General features: G+C 35.1%; 1 pseudogene; it reads right to left on the bottom strand.

The window, feature by feature from the left end:
- Positions 1 to 1,514: 1,514 nt before the first annotated feature.
- Positions 1,515 to 23,179, bottom strand: LOC142336615 (acid phosphatase type 7-like; annotated as a pseudogene).
- Positions 23,180 to 23,859: the final 680 nt, after the last annotated feature.

Raw genomic sequence — 23,859 nt, 5'->3', positions numbered from 1 at the left:
AAACCGTTTCCAACAATAATGTTTCATTCACACGGAATTTGCGTCTGCCTGTTTTTACTGAGGCTGCGCCCGCAGTTCAGAGAAAAAAGACAAAAAAAAGTGGTAAATTTCAAAAATTCACCGATATTTTCTAAAAACAAATATATTCAAAGTCATAAGAGACATTAAATAACAACTGAAAAAATTGTCTAGATTCTTTCATAACTATAAAAAGAAAACTGCAGCTTTAATTGGGGATACTAAGTCGTTGGGCTACAAAAAGTATTACAAAAGAAAGCAAAACTCAAGAAGTCTATGAAATTTTTCCAAAAACAACTAGTTAAAGCCATAAAAACCATGAGCTTAACTCTGAAGCCATATTAGAATTTCGTTGGACAACTTTTTACAAATAGTATTTCTCATTAATTGATCCCTGATTTGAGATTCGTGTCAGTAATTTACATAAAAAACACTTACATAGCGAAAATGCTTTGAAAGAAAGGTCGCGCCCCATTTAAATCTAAAAAATTTTCATCTTAGGCATCCACGGTGAGATCAAGATCAACCCAGATATTGCTTCGCGTCTAACAAAACATTCAATTGCTCAAATGATTGCGAAATAGATCAATTTTTAAACAACATTTTCAGTATGTCAAAAAATAAATAATGCTTTTTTTGTAATTAACGAGTTTAAATTTGAAAAAACACTTGCAAATTATGACCCCGAAGTCTCCTAAAGCCAGCTGAATTACAACTAGCTCCTTTGTCAGCTTACCAAGGATTCGACCGCAGCTTTAGCAAATTGAAAGCAAGTTTGCTAAAAAAAAGCAAATGTGGTCCTAATTTTCTTGAAAAAAGTCTGATTTCTGAAAAGTTTAGCATAAATTCTAGCCAAAAAACTCGGATCGAACAACTCAGCAACCCTCTTCTATCTTTAGAGATGAAACAAATAACAGTACAGTTAACAATTTTTACAATATTTTAGCAAAATTGACAAAAATTTGGTCAAAAATACAAATTGTGAATAAAAACAGCAATTATTCACAAAACTTTAAACCTCGATAAATCCCTATAAAAATCGAAAAATGAAAAAATGATTTTAATTCCGCATTCTACGCTGGACTAGCTGTCTAATGATACCATTCACAACTCTCTACGATGTTTATATCGATCGGCCAAAATTGACTGAACAAAAAAACCCATTTGAGTATATAGTTCCTTCCTCCCCACTAAAGTGGGGGTCGGAACAAAAATAGTTTTACGGGTAAGGTTTAAGCAGTGTTAGTTGTCACTTTTGTGAAAAGACTTCTGGTCGTTTCCGATTTTCTTACGGCTATGTCTTGTCGTTTAGGAAAAGGTCAAGGCTGAAAAAACCAAAATTAGCGCATCAAAAATTTGCTAACTTTTTAAAACTTCTTCACGAGATATGTTTATTTATAAGCTCTTAAATTTGTAGAAAACAGATCAGTTTTTCGAACTGGTATGTTATCTGAATTTTTTTGACGAGAATTCTTTGAATTGTTCTGCAGTTTTTAAATGCGAAAACGTTGTTATTGCGCCGGATATTTTACAATTTATGCTAGATTTAGATGAAATTGTGCAATTTTTCAAACTGAAGTGTCCGTTAAAGCAATGATCTACTCTAGAGCTATAATCATTCAAATCACGTAATCCATTCAAAGCACGTAAAACGAATGATATTTTGTTTGCAAATTATATGAAAAGGATTGTATATTCTGCTTCATGATGTCCTGTTTTTAGATAATAATGTTGCTCGTAATTATAGTCTGTTTTTAGTCCTAGTCTATGCACCGTTTTGTCATTCATTTTCACTATTCGTTCCAACACTTTCTTGAGCAGAGTTTGTTTTGGTTATCACAAATGAATCCAAGGTAACGTTTTTGTCTACAGAATATTGTTTGACCTCTAGCTTGTGGAGGTCGACTACTTTCAACAGTGTGAATGAGATGTCATGAGATCTGACGGCAGTCCATTCTGGTTTTGGGTCACTGAACGGTCTCTTATGCTTCATTCCAGCACTGCCTGAGATAATATGAACAGGGTATTTTGGATCTTTGTAATTTGTGGTGTCTGGAACCTTTTCAACTTGGTGATTGTAAACAGGGTATGACCTTTCGTAGTTATGTTTGTGTCCAAAAAACAAGACATCAACTCCATTTTGGTAGAATAGGTCTTCGAGTTTATGATGCTGATTTTTATAGCCAGCTCTAATGAAGTTGTCCACGCTGCAGTCGCTATCGTTGAAGTTGCTGCAATACATTGGTCGATGACCCAGGGCAATAATCCAGGGTCTGACTGATGTTTGATGGAGCGTTGGCTTGTGCTAAATCTTGGGCAAGCCAGTTATATTGAGACTGAAATGTACAAGTTTATTCTTCCTATGACATAAATCAGAACAGAAATCGACGAATTCATAAAAGTCGAAAGCATTCTTCATACAATCTAGCAAAAGAAAATATACTATACCTACAAGATCCTCACCTACAAGATTATCTTGAAACATTCTTGCAAGATAATGATCTCTTGTAAAAGCACTAATGTTGAGGGAAAAAGCTTCTGAATCAGATGAAAACTCAAAGGGCATTTCAGAATTAGCTCTGAAAAAAAAATGCATTTAATCACAAAAAACACGCAAAAAAACTACCGACAGGTTTTTTTTGTAGTTTCTATTAGGCTTTAGACAAATTGCTAAGCGTTTTAACCGGAAAACGCGTAAATCTCCCAAATTTACTGACAAAATTTATGTGATGGTTTCAAAGAAACATCAAGAAACTTAGAAGTTTTCTTTATGAAAGTTTCAAAGAACAAAAGAAGAACTTACCTGACGAACTTTGATACTATGTCGATAAGTAATGGCCACAAAACTAAACTCAATTCTAATTTTGTTTTGGCGCTGTCAATATCTTATTGACCTATCAATCAGATGTCAGAAGTAAATTCTCTCACCCACAGAAACCCGATTCTAACATCAACTGACCTCCAACTAATGAACTTGATTGTACCTAAGCCATATATGATTCTCATGAAATAATGATGAAAATAGAAAATCACCTCCGGGATTCGGAGTTAAGATCCTTTCACATGCCAATCATGTAAAATATTTTTAGCTAATCTAAATTTTCTCTGTATATTTTCGCATAGATAACTACTATAAATACGAGCTAATTTTTGTATATTTTCAGATCAAATTTTAATTTAAAATTCAACTTATTGAATTCTTTGACCCGTGTTATCGACCACGACAATGGTGTCCAGACCAGCTACAGACAGACAAATTTTGGATCTACAGAATGCAGAATCAGCTACTGCGTGGATTATGTATTTGTGGCGAAATGTCGCGCAGAGAAGAAAGAGGACAAAGTCAACTCCGATGGTACTGTACAAGACCTACAGGTAACCAATCTCTTCCTTAGTATGTGCGGGCAAGATGCAATTATTAAACTTAGGAGCCTAATAAGTCCTAGGAATTTGATAGACACTCCGTATAAAGACATCAGATTGGTGATACAAAATTATATTTCTCCTAAAGAGAGAGTAGTAACGGCAGAAAGGGCTAAATTTCTGTCCGTAATACAAGGTGTAGGGGAGTCAGACGACGACTTCCTAGCACGTCTTAGAGAAGAAGCACGCTATTGTGACTTCGAAAAACTAAAAACAGCGGCCAACCCCGAAGAGGAGTTGGCAAAAATAAAGTTTATCTCAGGTTTGAGGGACCCTGAAGCAAAACTTAGGCTACTAGACGGTATTAATGCAAAACCAGCAATTTCGGTTACTGAAATGACCGAGAACTTACAGTTCAGAAGTCAAGCAATGGCTTTTGCAAGTTCTTCATCAGGTAATAAGCCCTTTACTGTGAAAGAAGAAGTTGGGTTCAACTTCAAAAAGACCTTTCGAAAACCAAATGAAAAATTTACGGCTAATAAAAGCAACAACATATGCACTAGGTGTGGAGGTAAGCCAAACTCTAGTAGACCCTGTCCAGCGCTAAGTAAAAAATGCAACACCTGTGAAAAGGTGGGACACTTCTCAAAAATGTGTAGAAGCAAACCCCAACCAAATTCAGGTAAGTACAATAAACAGAATAACTTTTGCGAAGAAGAAAACGTTCCTTCAGAGCAAGCATCTCCAGCATCGGAGATGGGAATGTTTTATACTAAAGAACAAATCTTTAGCATGTCTGTGACATGGGAATATATCTCAATAAATAACTGCAAAATAAAAATGCAGGTAGACACAGGTGCAGATAGCACAGTGATATCATCAAAAATATGGGCTGAGCTTGGTAAACCTCAGTTGGATGGTAAGATAAGACATCTCGAAGCTTATGATGGTCATCAATTAACGCTTCTGGGATCACTTACTTGTGACGTTGAGTGGAACGGAAGCAGGCTCGCACAAAAACAACTAGCAGTTGTGCAGTCTGACAAAGAATTTGGACTACTTGGTACAGACATTCTACCCAAGCATGGCGTGAACAATATCACAGCCGAGCACCTACCTGCTGTGAAAGGTTACAAAGCTCATGTGAAGCTGATATCAGGAACACAGCCAATGTTCTGCAAAGCCAGAAAAATACCTCTACCTCTTCAAGACAAGGTCACAGAGAAGCTGGAACAAATGGTCAGACAGGGCATCCTTGTACCGGTACAGCCAGGAGGAGTCACTAATGCATCTCCAGTGGTGTGGCAGAGAAAGAAGAGTGGAGAACTGAGACTTTGCGTGGACTTAAAAGTGAATATCAATGGCAAGGTAATGGATGAGGACTACCCAATACCAGACATGGAGACGATCTTCCACAACCTACATGGGGCCCCATACTTTGGCAAAATTGACCTCTCAGATGCCTACTATCAAATTGAACTTGACGAAGAAGCAAAAGATATATGCACAATCAACACATCTCAGGGACTGTTCAAGATGTGCCGATTACCTCAGGGATTGAAAAACTCTTCTTCAATCTTCCAGAATTGCATCGAATCAACACTCAAAGGAATCAAAGGTGTTGTGATCTTTCAAGATGACGTGTTGGTGTATGGAACTACCAAGGAGCAGTTCGACAAGAGAATGCTTGCTGTCAAGAGTCGACTACGTGAGAAAAATTTTACGATTAATGAGAAAAAATCTAACTCAAAACTAGTCGATAGCGTTAGCTTTTTGGGATACTCCATTTCAGAGGAGGGAATAGCACCAGATCCCAAACATGTTGAAAAAATAAAAAATGCAAAAGCACCAACTAACAACAAACAACTCGAATCGTTTGTTGGGCTAGCTAATTTCTACGGAAGAATGATTCCTGATTTTGCAACAAAAATGCTACCCTTAAATAACATGAGAAGTAGCGATTTCTCATGGGGCAACAAAATGCAACAAAAAGCTTTTGAAGACATAAAAAATGAATTAAGTGCTAACCCACTTGTACAGCCATATAGTTTACAAAAAGAAGCAACAGTTACTACAGACGCCTCTGAAAAAGCCATTGGCGGGGTTCTTTCGCAAGAAGGACATACAATCATATATGTATCGAGAAAACTGACTTCAGCGGAGCAAAACTACTCGAACATAGAGCGGGAGGCACTGGCAATTGTGTTTGTGGTCACAAGATTGAAGCAATTCCTTCTTGGAAGACGATTTACTTTACAGACTGACCACAAACCACTCAAATATCTCTTCGCACCAGATGAGGAGATCCCGAAGACAGCATCAGCGAGAATCACAAGATGGGCAATAGCTCTAATGGGTTTCGACTATGAGTTGAAGTACACGCCAGGGGAGCAGATACCCCATGCAGATGCTTTGAGTAGAATGGATTTCGACGAAGACGAATCCGACAATGATCGAGTGTGCTTCGCAATCAACAACATCTACTTCTCTCAGAGTGATTTGGTGACCCAAGCAGAAATCAAAACTGAACTTGGCACAAACAGACTCTTCCAGGACGTAATGAAACGAATCAAAAGCGGCAATTGGAAACAATGTTCAAAAGCGGAAAAAGGATTTGAACAACAGAAAGATGCACTGACTATACACAATGGAATCATCTTCAGAGGTGTTGTTCCTTTCATTCCACCCAAACTACGACACTTGGTTTTGGCAAAAGCGCATGAGACACATCCTGGGAAAAATGCAACTGAGGCATCAGTCAGAATGATAGCATGGTGGCCTGGCATTACCCAAGACGTTCAACACTTTGTTAGTAAATGTAAGAATTGTCAAATTAACAGGCCTAGCCTGGGAAAAACAGTCTCTACGTGGCCAGAAGCCGACGTCTGGGAACGGCTCCACATGGACTGGGGTTATGTTAAGGACCAAGGCAATATATAAGTAGTTGTTGACGCGGGTTCTGGCTGGATAGAAGCTTTCGACGCGGGAAATAGAACATCAGAAACGGTTAAAGTATATCTTAGTCAATTCTTTGCAAGATTCGGAATACCAAAAATTTTAGTATCTGACAATGGTCCTGAATTTGTAAGTGGTGACCTTAAACAGTGGTGTGAATCACTGGGAATCAAGAAAATGGAATCACCCGTCTATCATCCAAGAGCTAATGGACTAGCTGAAAGAGCAGTTCAAACAGTGAAGCGGGCACTTCAAGCATGGAGTCCAAATCTTAATGTGTCATTCGGAGCATTCCTACAAAGAGCACTGATGACACATCGCAACACTTCAAAGACGAGGAGCAAAACTCCAGTTGAACTCCTGTTGGGACGCAGAGTGAGATTACCAGCAATTGCAGATTTCGACTTGTGCGAACCCATTCTATTCAAGGCCAACGAAAACACAAAGACAGTTCCTGCTACCTTCATCATCAGGAAGGGCTTGAACACATCTTTCATACAGCCTGAAAACTCAACACGGACTATTCTAGTGAGCGACAACCAAATTGCAAGACTAGAAGAGGACAATGTGAAAACTGAACCAGCAGTGGATGAGGCCATATCTCAATCTCAACCACAACTTCAGAACACAGATGTGGGACCTTCACATCAAGATGAAGCTTCTGCAGCCACACCATCTGCAGAGCACCAACAACCCGGACCATCAGAGCCTTCACGAACTTCAACAAGAAATAGAAAACAACCCGACCAATTTGGAGAACCCATACCCACAAACTTGCTTAAAAAAGGAGGGAGGATGTGATGGTTTCAAAGAAACATCAAGAAACATCAATAAAGTTTTCTTTATGAAAGTTTCAAAGAACAAAAGAAGAACTTACCTGACGAACTTTGATACTATGTCGATAAGTAATGGCCACAAAACTAAACTCAATTCTAATTTTGTTTTGGCGCTATCAATATCTTATTGACCTATCAATCAGATGTCAGAAGTAAATTCTCTCACCCACAGAAACCCGATTCTAACATCAACTGACCTCCAACTAATGAACTTGATTGTACCTAAGCCATATATGATTCTCATGACATAATGATGAAAATAGAAAATCACCTCCGGGATTCGGAGTTAAGATCCTTTCACATGCCAATCATGTAAAATATTTTTAGCTAATCTAATTTTTCTCTGTATATTTTCGCATAGATAACTACTATAAATACGAGCTAATTTTTGTATATTTTCAGATCAAATTTTAATTTAAAATTCAACTTATTGAATTCTTTGACCCGTGTTATCGACCACGACAATTTAGTAAATGATAACAAATTGAAATTAATTAGAAACTTAATCATGGCTCAATTTTTATTTTAATCCTTACTATTTTCCGAACTGTAGATGGTTTCTGATATTGGCTTTCACATTTTTTAACCCTTAAGTTAAACAGCCAAATGGCTAAACACAAAATGAAAATCAACATAGCAATACTTTTGCTTTAGGGCTTTACGTTTACACCTTCGAATTAAAGTGGACAATTTTTTTCATTTTACCCCTTTCATTCAACGAAACAATTCATAACAATGATTACAGATTTAATCGTTCTTTTTCTTCCCCGACAACAATAGTTGGTTATATCAATTACCGATATCAAAAATTTGTACCTATTACACACTCTGATATCTACTAAAAAAATGAACAGAGTTCGAAATAGGTTTCGAAATCTTTTGACAAATGGTTCACCCGCATCATTTGAAACTTTTGAGAGGCTTGCATACATGCAATGGCACATGAAATTCCTGTCAGCTTACATGCAACGGCACATAACGGACCGGTCAGCAAACCAAATAATTGATAAGTCCAAAGTAAGAAACCAAATTCAACCAAAATCCAAATGAGTGAAAAATCGATTTTAGACAAAAACTCAACTTTTTTCAAATCTGAATGGCGTTTTTTAGTGATAAGCTTTCACCTAAAAAGATGAATTAGGAATTCAAAAAACTCCTAATTTTTGACCCATGAAAGCTTAAATAAATGAGATTGAAGGGCAAGAATATAAAAGGATCATAAGGGTCATAAATCACTTAATTTTTTTTCAAAATTTGTGTCGCGTCATTGAATTCTTACGCTACGGTTTCCAACCAACGATTTACGCCACTAATGCAAGCTTTCAGATCCTTCAATCCTCGTAACTAAGCAAACCTGCAGAAAAAATCTCAATTCAAAACTGAATAATTTACAAAGATTTTTTACTAAGAAAAATAGTTTCAAAGTAATCAATACAATAACCTATTAAAAAAAGACAAATCACGCAGTTTTATATAGACCTTGACGAAAACTTCCGGGTGTTGACACCTAGCAGTACAATAAAAGAAAAAAATGGGCAAAATTTAAAAAAAAATTGAAATTACTTTTTGTCAGAGTCAGCAAAAATTTTTTTGGACTCACTAACAAGCAACGAAAACAAATGGACAAATACTACAATAATTAAATGAAATTTTTGAAGTCAAAGTAAAAAAATCATTATTTGCTTCAAGACCATTTCAGAAGGCAGCACATAGTCAGCCGGAAAACAAACGACAGACAATTACTGTACTTGGCCAGAAATTCACAAGAAAACACCAGGACAGATGTCAGTTGTCCGTAAAAAAATATAAGCAGAAAAATGTATCAAACAACCAAAAAATCTAGAAACAACTGCAAAATTGTTTTTTTTAAGAAAACCATCAGCGGACAAAAAAGCTTCGATATTGCTTCAGGGTTAACTAGAACCCGTAAAATTTGAAAAAGCTAACATACTTTTGTAAAAATTAACAGCTACTTTTCCGACAAAAAACTGACGACTCTTGTTTTTAAATAATGATGAAAAGGTAAGGTCCTTGACCCGGGTCGAGGTGTCACCGCCATTAAACGCAAATTATGTAAGATAAGCAGCGAATGCGGTAATTATTTTAAGATAAGCATTGGATGCGGTGAATTTACATAAATGAGGTGTTGATTGCGGTGAAAAATACTTTATCGCCTGGTAGCGGTGAAATTACATAATTTCACCGCTGATTTTAGCGGTGATTTTACTTAAATTCAGCGCTCTGAAAAAAGTGTCCATATTATGTGAGATAAGCGATGATTGCAATGAAAATACATAAATTCACCGCTCAACCTAGTGGTGAACTTAAATAAATTCACCGCTCGGAAGAAGGTGTTGAAATTGTGTGAGATTAGCAGTGGGTGAAACTAATGGGGAGTAAAGGAGGAATTGTAAGGTTTAAGCCCCCCCCCCCCCCCCAAAAAAAATATATCCTTTAATCTTACATCTTTTTGACACTTTTTCGAAGCATTGAATTTTTGTAAGTTCACCACTAGAGTAAGCTGTGAACTTACAAAAATCACCACATTTCACGGCTAAAATATGTAATTTCACCGCTAAAATCGCAAATCTTACAAAAATTCACTGCGAATGTTTTACAGAAAGTAGAGTAAATTTGATTTATTTTCAAAATAAAAATAATAGAAGTTAGTGAGAGATTGCGCAGTGGAAGGAGAAGTGCATGACATGCAGGAGGTGAGAGATTCGAACCCTTGTAAGCGCGGTGAAATGCGGTGACTTTTGGAAGTTCTACGCTAACTATAGCGGTGAAATTACATAATTTCACCGCATTTCACCGCAAAGTCATGTACGAGATTCGCGGTGAAAAAAACACTTTTCACCGCTTATCCTAGATATTTTTCCGATCTTTCCTCGACTCGGGGATCGGTTGTGGCGAAGTAAAAGCGATGAAAACCAACGATCTAGTGATACCACTCACATATCTCGATCGTCCGAAATTGACTGAACAAAAACCCAATTGAGAATATTGTCCCCCCCCAACAAGTGGGGTCGGAACAATTAGAAATTTACCTGCATCTGATGTGTTCCATACTGGTCGTAAATATAGAATGTAGTTGTGTAAACCACGAAATGAATTGGTCCAACGTCGTAGCTGTGGAAGAATCGATTCGGGCCAGGTGATGAAAAACGACCTGTGAATTCGCTGAAGTTGTTGAAATGTTCGTGATTTCCGGCAACAAAATTGTAGGGTAATTTTGTTGCTATTGGTTGAATCATGTCCATAAACTGGTCCCCTTTCCGACCAAAGTCGTCTATGAAAAAAGAGCTCTTTTTCAGTATATATATATATATATATATATATATATATATATATATATATATAATTGGCACAGCTACAAAAACACTTTCCTCCTTAATCTTGACTTATATGAAAAGCACCGAAATGTTCTGACTTAATTTAAGATACGTTTCGGCGAAGTGAAAATGAGTTCGACATGGAAAAATGGATCAATTTTTATTCCATTTTTCTCTCCCTTTGGACCACTTAAAAGATCACAGGTATTTACTGAAGCCAATTTAGCGGTATGTGCTTTTCTAGCTGAATGTCAATTTTCCAGCAGAATGTTGCAGCTTAAATTTCAATTTAGCGTTCAATAAGAGAAAAGAGCCCTTTTAGCTCGTAAGCAATATCGCCCAGGTGAATGACCATGTCAAACTCTTTCTCCTCTGCCATTTTGATTAGTGTGGGAACAGACGCATTGTACTTCACACCAATGTCCCCCAAGACACAAACTGTGGGTGATGAGTTTGTATTGTTGTGGAAGGTTGTGAAATTCATCTTTCCACTCCGGTGCAAATACTCCCCATTGCCTGGCGTCTCGACCGTATAAGCTGTCAAAAAAATCAGACATATTACTGAATGTAATCATTCAAACAACTGTTTTAAACTTTACCATAAGTGGTATTCGGTTCCAAATTCGTCAGCTGTGCTCTGAAGACAAACGTCTTTCGTGCTTCCGATGAATTTTCTTTCGTATGTAAAACAGGCACTGGATTCACAACATGCACAGTGGTCCTGTTATCACCTAGACGGTGAAACTCTACCTTACCAGAAGATCCTCCCTCACAATGCCGTCCAGTCCAAGTCACAAACATTGAAGAAATGTCTCCTAAAAAATGATTAGATCTATTCAGTTTCGGCCCTGAAATCGGTTTATTCGTTTTATATTTTATGGTTCACGATTACAACTCAGGCTCTGTTTTAAAGTTACTTATGTAAAAATACGTGCACAATATTTGTTTTCAAAAATATTTTCAGTAGTTCAAATTAGTCAATTTGTCGCCGCTTTCACAAGATGTTGCTGATTCCATAATTATGAACTTGAGAAGATCCCAACTGCAGTTAAACAATAGCTTGCGCAATATTATTTGTTACGATGCAAACTGTGTTGCGAACAAGAAACATTCAAAACAACTTTAGAGCGTTAAAAACTTTTAGTGTCCAGTTTTACTGGGCAAAAACACTAGAGGTCATCAAACGCTGAAGAGACAAAATCTTTTGCACAAAATCTCTAAAATGTTCTACCTCTATACTGAGTTGTAGAATATCTAGAACTCATCGATTTAAAAAATCCGAAAATGGTTTCTTGTTTTCTTGAGCAAATCAGATAGGCCTCTTGAAAGGCAATAAATGGGTTTTTATCGCTTGAGAAAATTTCTATAGAATAGCCGCTAAGGTACGCAAATTGAATAATTTGAGCCCAGGTTTAGAACTCGATTTATTAAAAGATCATCCTCGGCCAAAAAGTGGTATGAAATGATCCTGCTCGACTCAAAGAGTCGACGAAAGGACTTTAGCTCAAGTTTAGATCAAATCTCGACTTTAGTTCGACCTAAAGTATTTGCTGCTGATTATTAGCTTGATCCAAACTTGATGCTGAACTTTTGCTCTACCAAATTTTGATGCAGGACTTTAGCTCGACCCAATGTTGATAGTTGACTTTAGCTCGACCCACATTGGTTGCCAGAATTTGGAGTGAAAATTTTCAATTGACAAACAATACATTGATTGCAGGAAATCTTCAGAAACAATAGTAAGGAACGAGAAGAATTCAGATAAATCATGATCAGAATTCAGATAAAAAACCTTTTAATATAGAAAATAGCGGGGCTTTACCCCAAGATAATTACTCCCACTTGGCACACTTTTCTACATCTTACAGATGTGGCGAAATGACGTTTGACATTCAAGTAATTTCTTAATTAATAACAAAACTAGCGACACATTTAATAAGGATAATTGAAATAGCTCTCCCGGAAAATGGTGGTGGTCTTGAATGTAGATACTTTGCATTTTTTAAAAATATTAATAATAAATTAATAATAATAATAATAGTAATAATAATAGAAAAGATATTATAATAATATTAATAATAACAATAAAAATAATAAAAAGAAATAATAATAATAATAATAATAATATTAAAAATAATAATAACAAAAATATTAAAGATAATAATAATAACAAAAATATTAAAGATAATAATAATAATAATAATAATAATAATAATAATAATAATAATAATAATAATAATAATAATAATAATAATAATAATAATAATAATAATAATAATAATAATAGTAATTATAATAATAATAGTAGTAATAATAATAATAACAATAAGAATAATAATAATAATAATAATAATAATAATTATAATAATATTAATAATAATAATAATAATAATAATAATAATAATAATAATAATAATAATAATAATAATAATAATAATAATAATAATAATAATAATATTAGTAACAATAATGATTATAAAGTATTCTTATTTATAATAATAATAATAATAATAATAATAATAAAAAGAATAATAATAATTATATTAATAACAGTAATCCTAATAATAATATTATTAATAAAAAAATAGTAACAATAATAATAATATTAATAACAGAAATAATAATTAAAATAATATTAATAATTTTATATTAATAATAAAAATAATGATAATATTAATAATAGTAATAATAACTCTAATAAAAATCGAAACATAAATAAAATAAAATTATAACATTTGTAATAATAATAAATATATTAATAAAAATAATAATGAAAACTCAACCAAAAGCTTTTTGTCTCCATTTTAGTTGTCCCCTATGTGGCAAGATTTAGATTCAATTCACCTTCTACCCGTACCGAAGGCCAAGTACTGGGCATTTATAACTCAATTCTTTCCAAAAAATCAGCAGTGATTCGTTACAGTATCAATTCTATTAGTCACATCATACTTGATTCGCACTTGATTTTGTTTCGTTCTGACCCCAAAATCTTGAAATCAAAGTCAATTTGGTCTTGAAAAACTAACATTACCTTGCTTGCGCCTTCAATGAAAAATAATCAGCTCTGATTCTTTCATTTTTTTTAATGCATCTTGATATTATGCGTTTTGATTTCGTTTTGTAAAAAATCTGACTATTTAATGAAAATCAGAGTTAGCGCAAGTCTGACTATTTTAAAATCAGTTTTAACGCACGCTTGGCAAGTAAAAAAATGACAGAGACAGTGCATGAATCGGTAATAATGAGAAATTGTTTTTAGACCTGCCCAGTGTTGATTTTTAGTTGGAGTACGGTACGGGTACTGTTATGATTTCATAAGAATGAGAAAATTGTCTTAAAGTTTCCTTTTAAGAGTACAATTTACTCAAAATTTGTTTTCAAGAAACCACTTGTAAATCTGAATTAAATCTGAAGTGAACAAAAGGTCATTCAATTGCAGTATGCTGAGTCAAAAATTGACAGTAATTAACTTGGCAATTCAGAAAAAAGAAACTTAATTATGAGAATTTTTTCGGTAGTTCGATTTAATTTAAAGTCCTTATTACTGAGTCCATCGAATTTTCAGGAGCTAGCTCGATTTCCATGTCAGGATATTCTAAAATTTTACAAGTTTCGTGTTGCATGATGGGCAATGGCATGAACACAAAAAATGCCAACAAACCTGTGTAGGAGAGATGGATCTGCTCTGGCCCTGATTGGCCATCATCGCAGCTCAGAATAAGACTGCTATTTCCAGTTTCGTTTGTTATTGATTGGATTTCATGTGACCAAACTGCAAGAAGAAAATTTAGAAAGATTGATGTACCTTTCATGTCTCTAAAGTGAGTTTGATCAACTAAGTTCTTTTATGTTCGTTTGATAACATAAGATTTGATAACAGAAAGTCATTATGATAACTCAGGTACAGTTTCAAGTAAGCACATTATATAGTACTACATGAAGTTAATAGTATATCTTAGGTGCAATGTCAGCATGTCCAATTGAGTATAGAACAAAGAAATGAGAGCAAAACAATTTACGTGACAATAAATTGTTTTTTATTAGTTGTTTTTATAGCAATAATGCGATTTCAATTGCAGTCTACTTCTTCATTTCAATCACGATATATGAAAATCATAATTGTCAGTTTTCAAAACAGTAGTCACAATTTTAAAAAAAATTAAGGCTGTTTTAGCGATATTACAGTGATAATCACTGCGCCATCAAGATTAAAAATAACGGTAAAATAAAATTGAGCTTAGTTTTTGGTGTTTCCACAAAACAATTCGTAGATTGAACAATTTATGTTTGAGCTGCGATCAGTAATTTGAATTCATATAAGTTGCGATCCAAAATAATTAAATGTAGCCTTCTATAACGAATGATAGTTTATAATTCAGAACATATGAAAAAATAATTAAAATTGTAAAAAAAATTATGATTATATTGTTTCGCGTGATGTATTTGGAACTCCAGCAGTTTTTTACTGATCTTTTCTCCGAGATCATGAGCGTCCTTATGGATCAGTTGTTAAATGACCTGACAATAGGTCTAATAAAAGCTAATAAAAGTTATTCCCAGTGCGAAGTTTTATAAATGATATTTTCCTGTCAAAATTTCTCGACAAATTTTTCGGTTTCACTGGAGAAACAATTAACAACAACAAAAATCACGAGATAGGAATGAGTTTTAACTTTTCAAGTTCACTTGATATTTTGCTCCAATTTTTTTTTGGGGAAAGGAGGCATTATAATTGACACGTCAAGAATAGTAGAGAATTATTTTTTCAGGTTATTTGTTTGAAGCATTACCGCTTTTTAAAAATTAAATGACGCAATTCAACTCAATTGTCAGCGCTACCGCTCTTCGTGATATTTTGGTGCCATCTATGACTTGATTTTTGTCTAGATCCGCGTCAGGTTCGCATAATCTAGCATGTTATTGCAAGATAAGAATACTTTTGTAAGACTCTTGAAAGGTTTTCAAGATTAATACCCGTATCAGTTAAGAAACTTCCACACTGATTGACGGACGGTGCCAAAAAAATTGCCATTGAGTTGACAAGGAATATCACTTATGTGCGTTTGCAAATAACGTTCCGACCCCGCTCATCCACATTTTTGGCATAATTGTCTACCATATGAGGAACAGATAGAAAACCCCCCCGAAAAAAACGGTTTGTGAACTGAAAGATCGCCTCCAACGCAAACAACTCAGTGGAATAAAATTGCCGCTTTAGATTGGTGAGATCAGCAATTATTAGGAAAGCGAGTCACGATGAACAACAAAATCAAACAACAACAAACGTTAATTCCATCCAAAAAGATATGTCCATTTTTTGTAAGAAAAACTTAAAAACAAAAACAAGATGGCGTCAGATAAAACTGAAATTGAACAACCTAACTTGTACTCTACTAGACAAGATATGGGACCAGTCTATAATAAAGTTTGGTTACAAACAGACAAAAAGTAACAAAAACAGCAATGTTAATTGAATTCACTTATATTTTCAGAAACAATTGATTTCAGAGTAATGAAAACCATTAGATATCAGCTGAATTTTTCCTATAGATTAATGATCACAAATGCTTCTAAGGGAGGGCTTAATTTGTACTCTTTATCATGCCGTTAGAAAAAGAACAACAAATAGACAACAAACTAAAAATCCACTTAAACTTGCTGGAAAACGCTTTCGAAGCCGCAAAGCCACATCTTGCCCCTCAAAGCATGTCCAATGCGCTTTCTTCTAACGCAAACTTTACGGAACAACTCTCATTAATAAGCCTAGGTAACAAGTCGATAAAAGGAGAAAAAAGCGAAATTAAGAAAAATTTTGTAATTTTCGAAAACAAAATTTTTAAAGTCATGAAAGCCATTGGCTACAAAATGGATTAATTTAACAGATTCGTTCACGTTCATTGGTACAAAAGAAGCTCTTATGACCAGCAGTTAATGATAATATGTCTTAAGTCTACAAAAGAACGTCAAAAATAGAACAAAAATCAAAAATTGTTTTACTTTTTTTGTATTTGCGAAAAACCCGTGTCGAAGCGAGTTAAGTCATAACAAATTCTTCAAAACAGTATATTTTGCACAAAATTATGTTCCTCTGACGCCATTATTGTCCTATGCGACCTGCAATTAACGAGACTAGGTACAGAATAGAAAAAAGCAAAATTAAGAAGTGTTTTCTTTTTGTTTCTGCAAACAATTGTTTTCAAAGTCATGGAAGCCATCGGCTAACGACATTTAAAGACAAAAGTAAAAAATTCAGTTAAGCTCTTTGAGAAATTGCTGTTGAGGCGGTTAAAACGATTATCTAAACCTTAAAGCTTTAAAATGTTCATATGTTCCATATTTTCAACGCCACTAATGTGATATGTGAACAGTCAAAAATGTGATAATGTGATAAAACGTGAAAAAAAACCGTGCAAAATCGGCAAATGCCTAAAGATAGAAAAACTGTGAAATCTAGTACCATCGAATCCGGAAAACCATAATTTAACATGTAGAACCGCTAAAAGGATTGAATATTAATCCAATGGAAAAAAAGAAGCATTCTTTCTTTGCTGACACTAAACTACAAGTTGACCAATTTAAAGGAAAATTAGTAGTAAGTTCAATAAGTTATTGTTTATTTAAAAATCAAATATTTTCAAGTTTCAAAGCGAGTAAGAAAAAAGTAGTTATAAAAGTATTTATAAGCTTTCGAGTAATAGATGACTTAATTCTAAACTGCTTAGGAAGCCATTTGAACCTGTCACCAGTGAGCATAGATTTGAACTGTTCTGTCCGTCAATTAACACAAAAAGGATTGAAGCTTTTTTAAAATACCGACTGATTAAAAACCGATTTACTTTTGGACTGTAAAAGTCCAAGATTAGACCAAAACTAGTCTTGCAATTACTGTTCTTCCCTTAGGAACACTTTATTGTTTCGAATGTTATAGATATAGATAATTTATTAGGCAAAAAAAGTAAAAAAAAAATGATCACATGATTGATCAAAATAAATGATGAAATCATCCAATAAAATTAGCAAAAATCGGCAAAATGTTTATTTCAGAGCATGCTCAATAAGTAGGACTTGCCCTTTTGCATTTAAAAAAAAATGTGTTAGCGGTTTTTGGGTGTCTTCTTTGAGTGACTGGCAAGCTTAACCAAAGTGGACTAGAGAAGCTTATTTTGTGCAATTGTTAATGAAAAATGCTGAATTTTTGAAATGTTTAGCCTATTTTTTAGCCAAAATATTATATCAAAATAGTAAAAAAAAATCTCAAAAAATAAAATTGACAACACTATTGTCAACAATTTTAACAAATTTTAGCAAAATTGACAAAAATTTACACAAAAATCCCGGAAAATGTTAACAAATTGGTCTAATATTCACAAAAATTTAAACCTCGATAGCTGGCTCTATAAAACAAAATTGAAAAAGAAGACTTCATTCCATATTTTACGCTGGTCGGGCTTTTTAATGATACCCCTCAAAACTCTCTACGATGAAAATATCAATCGGCAAACATTGACTGAACAAAAAAACCAATATGAGTCTATAGTTCCTCCCCCCTCTAGAGGGGTCGGAATAAAAAGGGTGTTCTGAATGTGCAATGGTCTGCAGACATACGTGCGACCATAAGTTGTCCTAGACCAACCACATACTATTTTCTAAGTTTCGCACTTTACATAGAAAGAATATGATTTTTTTTTCAATTTATTAGAAATCTTAGTCCAATAACAGCGTGGTCTTAATCCAATTTTTGCTGTAACTTGGTGGATATCACCTTTGTGATTATTGATTTACAAAACTTTTTAAAATTTTATACACTTTTGTTAGACTCCCTATAACCAACTTGCTCTATTTTTCAGAGATGTTTATTGCTGCTGATATTATTTAGTGCTGTTCACAGAAAGATAGTCGACAGGATACTGTTGATACTCCGTAACTCTTAACTATCAAGAATCATCCTTCCAGACACGGGATTTAAGTTGTTTTATTTCCTTCTTAAAAATGTGGTCCTCTTCTCGAAATGGTTTCGTCTAGATTAAACAGAACCTGAAATTACTTCTCATTTATGCAGACAAAAAAATTTCTCTCTCCTTTTCACCTGGCTTCTAGTCTTCGTGATCAAATACAGCTTTGGCAGTGCGACTCAAGGTATGGAGATGTCAGAAAGAGAAATGTCTAGCTAGAAAACGGTCGGTTGCTCAGCGCGCTATTGCATTGAACTGAATTCGAATTCACGTTTTGTTTAAACATGGACTACGAAACTATTTTGAACACACTTGATGACGGTATTTCGCCTGCCGTAAAAGACTTATTTCTGAAAGACTTATTTATGTAAGAAGAATGATCAAATCATTGATTTACAAAAAGAAGTCCAGTACCTGAAACAAAAAACTATTGAAGTTGAACGTTACCAATCAAAAGATTGTATCATATTCAGAAATTTACCTCTTGTTTCGAACAAAACAGTTACCGATGATGTTATTTACTTTGTCAATCGGGTGTTGGGGATCAACATGGCAGTGAAGGATCTGGTTGGATGTCACGAACTGGCGCAGATCAAAGACCCTTCTCGACCTCCACCCATTATAGCTATGTTCAATAATTTTGATTTGAAAACAAGAAGTTGAGGAAGGAAAAATTGCTGGGAAATTTTTTGAATCCCTTGAATCAAAATTCTGTTTTATGGACGAACGGTTAACTAAGATAGATAAAGAACTCTATGAGTATGCGAAGGATCAAGGTTTCAGAGTTACATCCAATGATTCTAAGCCTCAAGTTCTGCTCAAATTTGATAATAACGTCCAACTTCATACTATTGCGAGTAAAAAAGATGTTGACGAACTAGCTGCCAAAGGATTGATTATTGAGAGAAACAAGACGATTTCCAAAAACCCTTTTAAGACAAACGTGATACCTAATTTCAAACTACCACCATTTGGACTTCGGCAGCAATATTCTATGGCACCACAGTCAACTCCAAAGGGAGTTAAACGTGTGATTTCCGAGAGTCCTGTGCATGATGCTTCTGTTCTAGATCAGTTGAAAGTCATGATGGGTGACGACGAACAAATGCTGGAGTACATAAAAGGGCTTTTGAATAATTCGCCGCAGAGAAAAATACCCCACAAATTAACGGAAGCGATTCAGTCGACATGCAGCGTTGCTGGACAACAGGAACTAATTTTTTTTATCCTACTACTTTTCATGAGTACAATTGATTTCGGTAAGGTTTCAAAGGAAAGGTTTGTGGACAATTTGGAGACTGGTTTTGTTCTTTTTTTGAATATCCAATCAATAAGAAGCCATCATGATCAACTAGCAGCCTTTTTTGGCAACTTTTGAAAACCAGCCTATTGCTCTATGTCTCTGTGAGACGTGGCTCTCAGACACTGACTGTCTATCTTTATATAAACTTCCGAACTATAGACCAATTATTTCGAGGACACGGAAAAGCCAACGCGGTGGTGGCTGCGCAATATTTGTTCATGACAGCCTGGAGTACAAGATAGTAAAGTATGGAACCGAACTTGAAATACTCACCATTGCAATCCAGAGCCCAAGAACTCTAAGACTTTCAGTTGTTTACCGACCACCCTCGATGAACTATGATGTTTTCCAGGAGAAATTTGACTTCGTGATTGAGAACCTTGTTTCCTCAAAATTGAGTGCTATAGTGTGCGGCGATTTCAACGTTGATGTTTTGAAAAACAATAGAACCTCCTCATCCCACCTTGAGTATATGAAATCTTTTGGCCTGCACATTAGGAACTATGCTCCTACACGTGTAACTCCAACTTCAGCTTCGTGTATTGATCATATGTTCACAACTATGGATTCCGATGTTCACACGTTGGAGAGCAACGTATCAGATCATTATTCTTTTCTAATTGACACAAAAAAAATATTTCGCAAACATGATCGTGATACAGAATTTTTACCAGGAATCTGATCGCACTGCAAAAAGCAGAAACGATTTACAAGTATTTGTTTGTACTCCAGCAAAAATTGAAAAAAGTAAGTTCATTTCAACATCCTAATGACCAGATTGTTTTCATTACTAATGAATTTATTGAAGTCCTTGACCGCTTTGCACCGATTACTAAGAATCGGAAATTTTAAAAAAACTGGGACAACAGAGATGTCAAGAAGAACATAAGATCAAGAGATGAAGCAAGATCAGTGTACCTGAAATCTCCTACTATTGAAATCTGAATGAACTTCGGAAAGCAAAAAATAGACTTATAAAGTCTATTCGAAACTCAAAAAGATATTTCTATGATAAATATGCAAACTTCAAGGGTAAAGCAAAATGTGTATTTGATGCATATAATCACTTCTGTAAAGATGAAAAGAAAAATGAAATTGAGTTAGACTTTGAGCAATTTAATGCTTTCTTCGCAACCATTGGATCAAAATTAGCCGAGAATTACAATATAAACAATTTTGATTTGTAAAACAAAACTTGTATAACACACCATATTTCTTCCCGAATTCACTACAGATGAGGTAGTCAGAACTATCGAAAACTTGAAAAACTCCTCCTCGGTTGGTCATGATGGTATAAGTAACATAATTTTGAAAATTTCAATTACAGTCATTGCCCCGGTTTTGACTGAAATTTTCAACAATTGCCTGAACAAGGGTATCTTTCCTGATAATTTCAAAAAGGCATGCGTTTTACCTTTGCACAAAGACGGCAGTAACTACCGACTAGATCCCAGTAACTACCGACCTATAAGTCAGTTGAGTTCAATGAGTAAAGTATTCGAGAAACTACTCTTCAAACGAATGTTGTCATTTTGTAAAAAGTTCAAAATTATATCGAATCGTCAGTTCGAATTTCAGCCAAAAATTTCCTGCATACACGCTCTCATCAAATTTACGGAATACCTTAGAAATAATTGTGATAAAAATCAAAACAGTCAAGCATGTTTCGTTGATTTGAAAAAAGCTTTCGATACTCTGAATCACGAGGTATTGCTCATTTAACTTGACAGATTGGGATTTCGTGGCATTTTTCACAACCTACTCAAAGACTATTCGACGAACAGAATCCAAATAGTACAATATGGTAAAAACAGATAGTCAGATTTGAACCTGACTTGTGGCGTCCCACAGGGCTCAGTCTTAGGGCCTTTGCTTTTTCTTCTGTATATAAATGACTTAACAGAAGTTATACGTGAGAGTGAGATTGTGCTGTTTGCAGATGACACCACTATTTACACCTCTGGTCCGCTAAACTCGAATCAGAAACAACTTGCAGATGACATCGAAAGGGCAAACGAATGGTTTCCGGAAAACGCATTAACTGTTAACAACAGCAAATGCTATACGACGATTTTTGGAAAAAATGGTATCGCGCACTACAACGCACTGGGTGGTTCTTCTTCGCAGAAATTAGTCGGAAAGTATTTGGGCATCATAATTGATAATAAATTGAGTTTCACAGACCACATAAAACGAATATGCACTAAACTTGCTACATTCTGTGGAATTATATACAAAGCTCGCAATCTCTTTTCCAAGAAACAGCTCTTGTGTTTTTACAATTCCTACGCAAAATCAGTCATAGAATATGGTATTCTAATATATGGTAGTACTACAAAAAATCATTTGAGTGAAATATTGAAGTTACAAAAGAGAATATTAAGGGCAATATTTTTCAAGCGAAAATTTGATTCCATCTCAGAAAAATTGATTGAAGTCCAAATTGAAACTGTTTTTGATCTTTACTTGAAATTCTTGTTCAAAGAATTATTCTGCCAGAAAATTTAGCCCTCTCGATTTATTGAATATTGAGAAAATTGACAATAGGAGACATCTACGGAGCATTCTCCCTTCTGTTCTATGGCACTGTAGAGTAATGAAATTTTCACTATCCAGAAGACTAGTTCTTGCTTATAACTATGCGAAGGAGAACCACCTCATACCTGAGAACATATCTGCTATGGATGATAGTACTTTCAAAACACTTTTTGCCAATTTCTTTCGAATCTATGTTTTTGACAACAAAGACTTACATGACCTGATCTTCAACTAGTCCACCTATAAACTGTTTTTCCTTTCCTTTTAGCCTTGCCAAGGTGGCCTGCTTGTGAGCTGAAAAGCTCGTCAGGCAACCTTCTGGATGACCTTGTTATATGATTGATCATCTTTTGTATTATGGTCTCCAGTAAATTCAACTTCACTTCAGATGCTACACTATTAAATTGAGGTAACATTCCGCAAAGAATAATAACTCAAATCCCACTCTCAACTCAATCCTTAGGTTTGACACTGGATAACTGTTTGTCTAAAATAAATAAATCTGAGTTTTACTATACTGTCTGAATTTACTAGGTCACCACAATTCAGCAAATGACATTCTTGTGGCAGGTGAACGCAAATTAGGCCGAAGTAAAAGAACGACGACATAGAAGCAAGTTGGAAATTTTGAATAGTCATGTAATCTATCAAAAATAATGTCAGGATGAAGCCCTCGACCCAAGACAGGTATAAACCAGATGGACCTCCGTTGCGGACAGGCCATCCGGTGCGACCGAGCTCATGGTCTGGGCAAATATTCGGTCGCGCTGCTCCGTCTGGCCCATACCTGAATTTGATCTGTTCAGTCTGGCCCACGCCTGAATTGAGTATGTTCAGTTTGGCCCAAGCCCCGTCATCGGCCTGCTTTGTCTGACCCATAGATGAATAATTGCGTCTGTTCGGTCTGGCCCATATCCCGACTTCTGTCTGGTCTGTCTGGCCCGTACTTGATTTCGGTATTTTTGGTCGCCCTTAACTGATTTTGGTCGCCCAATCTGTTTGCTCTGGCCACTACTAAAAATTCGATCTGGTGCATAATTTTTGTGGTGCGACCCCCATAAATGTTTCAGTCTTTTAATTTCTTAGGAGAGGTAACATTAAGAGAGTAAGCTCTCATCGGCACCAAACAAAATTTTTGGACTGATCAAAGCCCAGAAGTTCAACTCAATACTGTAGCCAGTCCTCTACAAAAAATTGAGCTCTGAAATAGACTGAAATACACTTTTGTAAGCAGCAGCCGATCTTTAGCATCTAGAAACATAAACGTAGAACTTTAGACACACACTGAATTGCGATTACTGAACAATTTTTGATTCTGGAACTGGATGGTTTTTTGGTTATAAAAACACAGCCAAAATAGTGTAGATCGATTTTTGGGGCTAAATTTGAAACGCAAAAATTACCATTTTCTCGGTATAATTCTAATTGTTTAAGGCCGTTTTGCCCAGGGTAACCAAAGTGTGTTCATTCTGGCCCAGGGTTAGTCTTGGGTCTGCTCGGTCTGGCCCAGGAACGGTCCAGCGTCTTTTTGCTCTGGCCTTGGTCTTGGGTCCGTTCGA

The sequence above is a fragment of the Convolutriloba macropyga genome, chromosome 3 (genome assembly GCF_964194025.1).
Source record: "Convolutriloba macropyga chromosome 3, txConMacr16.3, whole genome shotgun sequence".
In the NCBI taxonomy this organism is placed as follows: Eukaryota; Metazoa; Xenacoelomorpha; order Acoela; family Convolutidae; genus Convolutriloba; species Convolutriloba macropyga.
Note: the sequence above shows the minus strand (reverse complement) of the source record. Positions and strands in the feature narration are given on the sequence as shown.